We start from the raw sequence: 6,000 nt of genomic DNA on the forward strand, positions 1-6,000 counted from the left end.
CAATTTATTGTCATCTTTTACAAGCCCACACTAGTACTTTCAGCTTTAACTTTCGTGTGCTCCCATAAGCTATACAATAAGATAGTTACCATCCTAAAAAACATTACTGCACTAACTACAACTACGGGTCCTGATGCAAATTTAAGATGAAAAGCATTGGTTATGTTAGAGAAATTATAGAAGTATTGGGATCCATTCAGAGAGAACGTTGAAATGAATAAGTTGTTGATAGTAGCAAGTATATTCGACCCAAGAAAGAAGTTGAAGTTTGCTCAGCTTTATTTGGCACGCTTTATGGTAAAAATAGTGTTAAGGCTACTCATTTTCATGATTCAGTCTTGCAAATCCTTAAGGATATGTTTGGAGAGTATAATGTTTCAGTGAACAGAAGTGGCCGTGGTGAATCAGAGACATCTACTTAGTCCCAAAGAGGAACTTCTCAGTCTCAAGAGCAAGTTGGAAGTGATTATTGTGGGAAAACTGTTGGTTATGAAAGCATGGAAATTATCTACAAAGAGGTTGTGAAAGAACTAGGAATTCAAGATTCATCAAATGAGCTGGATTTGTATTTGAAAGAAACTTTGGATCATCCAAACCTTCTAACTGGTGCAGAGTATGATGTGTTATCTTGGTGGAGGATTAATAGTCCAAAGTTCACGGTTTTATCACTTATTGCTAGAGATATACTTTCAATGCAAGTGTCTTTAGTTGCATCGGAATCTGCATTTAGCACTAGTGGGAGAATATTATACCCACAAAGAAGCTGCTTAACCCACTACATGATTGAAGTCGTGATGTGCACAGAGAAATGGATGAAATGGGAGATTCATGTCAATGAAAAGGGAGTGATAAAAATCTAACATATGCTTGCGGATGTGGAGTTGCAAGATGATCTCATGAAAGGTAATATCTTCCCTTAAACTCTTTTAATTCAAATGTGCTTTCTACTTTCTATTTCTGAAAATTGATCTTTTGTTTTGTTATGTTGAGTTTGATCCTGAGTTCCACTTTCAAGGACGGTAGAGTGAGTTCAATTTCAACTCAAATTTTAAGTTTTATGTCTCTTTGATTAATTTTTTGATGAAACTTGTTGCTTTGTATCATCTGGATGAGACTACTCTTGATCTCAAAGTTGTTGTTTTGAACAGCTGGTGGCACAATGCCATGTCTTTGAGTGTGAGTAGATGGAGCATCTCCTGCTCCTATGTTGGTATGTCGATGTTGTTGATGTTGTCGATGAAAGGACTCAAGTGTTGTTTACCCTTCGATCGTGTTTGCATGCACAATCAGTTGACCGAGTGAGTACACGAAGGCCTACTCGATCCAGGTGATCGAGTGACGGGTCGGGTGGGTACTCGGGTTGTACCTGAAAGGCAAAAAAACAAACACGAAAGTAAACAAGTTAGCTCTGAACCAAAGTAGATAATAGAACTTGATCTAGCAAGTGCACAAATCTTAAACGTAGCAAATTAAATTCAACCAAATGGCAACATCGCCAAATTGATAACAGGATTTTCACCCAGGGTATCAATTCCCTATGCAGTTGTAGTACAAAGGGTTATCAATCCAAATGGTTGTTATGCTAGCAGATAAGATATGATCAGAACTAACAAGTCAAGCCAAGCAATAAAGTGGGTTTTGATCAAACCATCCTAAAATAGTTAAAAGAAAATAAATAAACAAGAACCACATGACCTAAGTACTCGATGCAAGCAGGCGAGTACAGGATCGGGTGGAGTGATCGGGTAAAGAAGAAGAGTAAGAACAGCTCGAAGGTCTACACCAAGATGGTGATCAAGTACCAGTTCAGGTATAGGGTCGAGTTATTAATAACAATGTAAACAATCAAAATAAGAAAGCTCCTAAGGATGGGGTAATCGACTCCTAAGTGTTCCTGACCAGTATGGATGTCCTACATGCCTCAAACAAATATTCCCTAGACAATGAATCTTTAAAATCTTGTTAAAACACCCTCGTGATAGAAACAATCAACCTTAATCACTCCCCTACCCAACTCTCGTTGGAGAAAGATGACCAAGCAGGCAATACATACCGATTCATTATTGTCAATAAACCCCTTACACATCTAATCTCTTAGGCTAAGTGAGTAAAACACCCTAGATCTCTTGATGGCAAAACACCCTAGATCTACATTGATTGATTCAAGCATTTCGACTACATCTCTTGATGGCAAAACACCCTAGATCTAATATCAACCTCTCGGTCTATTGATAGCATAAGACATCCTAACGGATCAAGAACACCAATCTAGAAAGGAACTTACACAATGAAAATTGCATTGTATTGAAAATAGAGTAAAAGTAGAAGAGTATAGAATCGAAAATGCAAAAAGAAATAAAAATGAATCCTAACAAAGTGGAAAAAGTGTTTGAGTCGCTCATGATCTCTCTCAGAAGTTCTCGCTCTCTGGTTTGAGTGTCTGCGGCATGCTAAGGCGAGCTGAGGAAGAGGGGGTTTATATATGGAAACCCTTTTACCCTAGCTTCGCAGTCCTGCCCGAGGGTCTGCTCGAGGCGGTGCTCGAGGATATGGTCGGGTTACTCCTCGGATAGGTCTTCGGGTTGTTCTTCTTTCTCTCAGATCTTCCTCGATCAGGTTGAGGTTCAGACTGTTCTTCCTGCTCAATAGCTCCTTCGGGTACATGCTCGGAGTTGACCTTGTTTGTCCCCATTTTAAACTCTAAAGTACCTGTTTTCATCCAAAATGTGCAAATGCAAGAATGCAACACCCTAAATGGCCTAAATGCAGATTCCTACAGTTAATGACCTAAAATTGCTAAGGTTAGGGTACAAATAATGCAAAATATGGACAAAAAAGGATGCCTAAAACATGTTAATTAGAGAGTTATCAGAATACTATTGGTGAGATTCTGCGGACAAGATGGAGAGCTACGAAGATCTGATCAACAACAATAAAGTTGTCTTGGACGATGGAAACTATGGATTTTGGAAGTCAGGGATTAAATCCATAATAGGAGGTATTGATCGTCTTGCTTGGAAGACTGTTCTCGAAAAGTGGGAGGAATCGACGATCAAAGATAAATCAGTCAAGCGAATACCTAAACCCGAGGCTAAATGGACCCACGAATAACAAAAGAGATCTAAGGATAATTCTCGAGCTTTAAGTGCTATTCATTGCAGTGTTGGGAGAAAACAGTTCGAATTAATTCAGGGATGTGAAACTGCTAAGGAGGCATGAGATATTCTCCAGATTCATTACGAAGGTACTAAAAAGGTACAAAGTTCGAGAAAAGACATGTTGGCTTACAGATTCGAGAATCTAAGGATGGAGGAACATGAATCAATTTCAGACTTTAGTTCAAAGTTAAATGCTCTAGCACAAGAAGCCTTAACTCTTGGAAAAAATTATAAGGATTAGAAGTTAGTTAAAAAGTTTTTAAGGTGTCTTCCATCAAGATTCATGGGATACAAGACAGCTCTATATGTGTCTCATGACTTAAACAGTCTCAGTTATGGTGAAGTAGTCAAAATGCTCCAAGCACATGAGATGGAACTTAATGGAATTAAGAAACCAAAAGGGATAGCACTAGCTGTTAGCAAAGATGTAACTGATCAAGGAGAAGAAGATGTTGTGAGTTTGCTTGTGAGAAGATTTGATTGAGAATTAAGAAGGATAGAACAAGGACAAGGTCAAAAGAAGAATGGTTCATTTAAAAGAACTTGTGAAGACAAAAAGGCTAATATGCAGTGTCATGAGTGTAAGGGATTTGGACACTTTATTCATGAATGTCCCACAATCAGACTACGTGATTCTAAGTGTACAAGCTGCAAAGGTATTGGACATACACATGATGAGTGTGTGGGTCATCCTAAGGGTAGGAAGGAGAAGTCTATGATCAGTATTGAAGATGACTCAGATAATGATAGCAGCATTGAAGAAGAGCTCATAAATTTAGTGGCTATGGTGGGAATCACTGAGTTTGAGAACGGAGAAGAAGTAACTGATTCAGAATCAGAAGGTGAAGAGGTTCTTGATATTGTTCAAAACTACAAATAAGTCAGAGAAACACTTATGGCTCTAGGAAAAGAAAATTAAGGTTTGATAAAAGAGAAACTTTGTCTTGAAGCACTTGTGATAGCACTATAGAATGAGTTGATATATGAGAAAAAAGATTGCTAAAGACTTGCTGGATATAATGAAAGAAAAGTTGGTTATGTCTGCAAAAGCAGATAAGCTTGAAGAAGAGCTGTGTAAAAAAATGAAGAAATCCTCAGAATTACAATCTGAATTAGATCAAAATAATAGGAAGATTCATATGTTCGCAGGCACAAAGCACATTGACAAGATCTTGAGCTACGGGAGAACTGAGAAAACTCATAGAGGCTTAGGTTTTACAGAAAACAGAGAGGCTAAACCAAAGATAACCAAGTTTGTATCCGCTGGAATACATAATGCCGAGGATGAAGTATATGTAGCTGTCTCCAATAAGTCTTTTAGCTGTTATTTTTGTGGAAAAATTGGGCACTATAAATGGTATTGCTACAAATTTTGGGCTAAAGTTAGTAATTTGAGGCATCAAGGAAGATTTTTGTGGAATAGAATGACGAGACAGGTTTGGATGAAGAAGGCTGATAGATATCAATCAGAACCAACTATGGCTTCTGGATCTGGATATAGGTGCAACATGGCCATGATTACCGAAGAATAAGAAGATTCTGAACCTTGGTTCTTTGTTAGTGGATGTTCTAGACACATGACTGGAACCAAGAGCAACCTACAGAATGTTAAGAAATTGAAAGGAGGTACAATAACGTTTGAAGATGGGAGTCATGGTTTCATACAAGACAAAGGTACAACACATGATACAGATCTCCCACAACTCGTGAATGTCTATCTAGACCAAGGATTACACGCTAAATTGATAAGTATTAGTCAATTATGTTACGAAGGATTATCAGATTTATTCACAAAGATGGATTGCAAAGCACTCGATGAATCAGGTAATGTCAAGTTGTATGGTGTGAGATCAGGAAAAAATTGCTACATGTGGGAGAAAAATGCAATTAAATGTTATAGTGCTCAGGGAAGTATAGATCTCTGGCATCAACGACTTGGTCATTGATAGACAGGTTTTCACCCAGGGTATCAATTCCCTATGCAGTTGTAGTACAAAGGGTTATCAATCCAAATGGTTGTCTATTGCTAGCAGGAAGGATATGATCAGAACTATACAAGTCAAGCCAAGCAGATAGCGTTTTTGATCTAACAATCCTAAAATGAATGAAAGAAAAGAATATGAACAAAGAAACCACACGACCTAAGCACTCGATGCAAGCAAACAAGTACATGATCGTGTGGGGTGATCGAGTAAGCAAATGGGATATGAACAGCTCGAGGTATCACTCGATGCAGGTTATCGTCTACCTGATCGGGTAAGTAAAGAAAATGCAAAAATTAAACTACGAAAGCTTCTAAGGATGGGGTGATTGAATCCTAAGTATTCTTGACCAGTATAGATGCTTTACATGCCTCAAGCAAACATTTCCTAGACAATGAATCTCTAAAACTTTGTCACCACACTCCCGCACTAGCAACAATCAACCTTGGTCACTTCCCTACCCAACTCTCGTTGGAGAAACATGACCAAGCAGGCATTAAGATCAATTCATTATTGTTAGTACACCCTAACTCATCTAATTCCTTACTCAGAGCAAGTGAACCTCTAGCATTGGTTGATTCAAGCACCTCATCTACTCCTCTCGGTGGTAAAACACCCTAGATCTAATCTCAACCTCTCGGTTTGTTGACAGCATTAAGAACACCAACCTAGAAGGAAATCTATCAAAAATGTACAATCAAATTAAGACATCCTAACCGATCAAGAACACAAAATCGTCTATCCCATCCCTAGTAACAAAGAACAAAACAACGAAATAGAATGAAAATTGCATTGTATTAAACGGTAAAGATAAGTAGAAAGAGTACAAGATAGAGATCTAAGAAAAACTATAAAAACTA

Source organism: Camelina sativa, chromosome 10 (genome assembly GCF_030686135.1).
Source record: "Camelina sativa cultivar CO46 ecotype springtype chromosome 10, ASM3068613v1".
NCBI classification, from domain to species: Eukaryota; Viridiplantae; Streptophyta; class Magnoliopsida; order Brassicales; family Brassicaceae; genus Camelina; species Camelina sativa.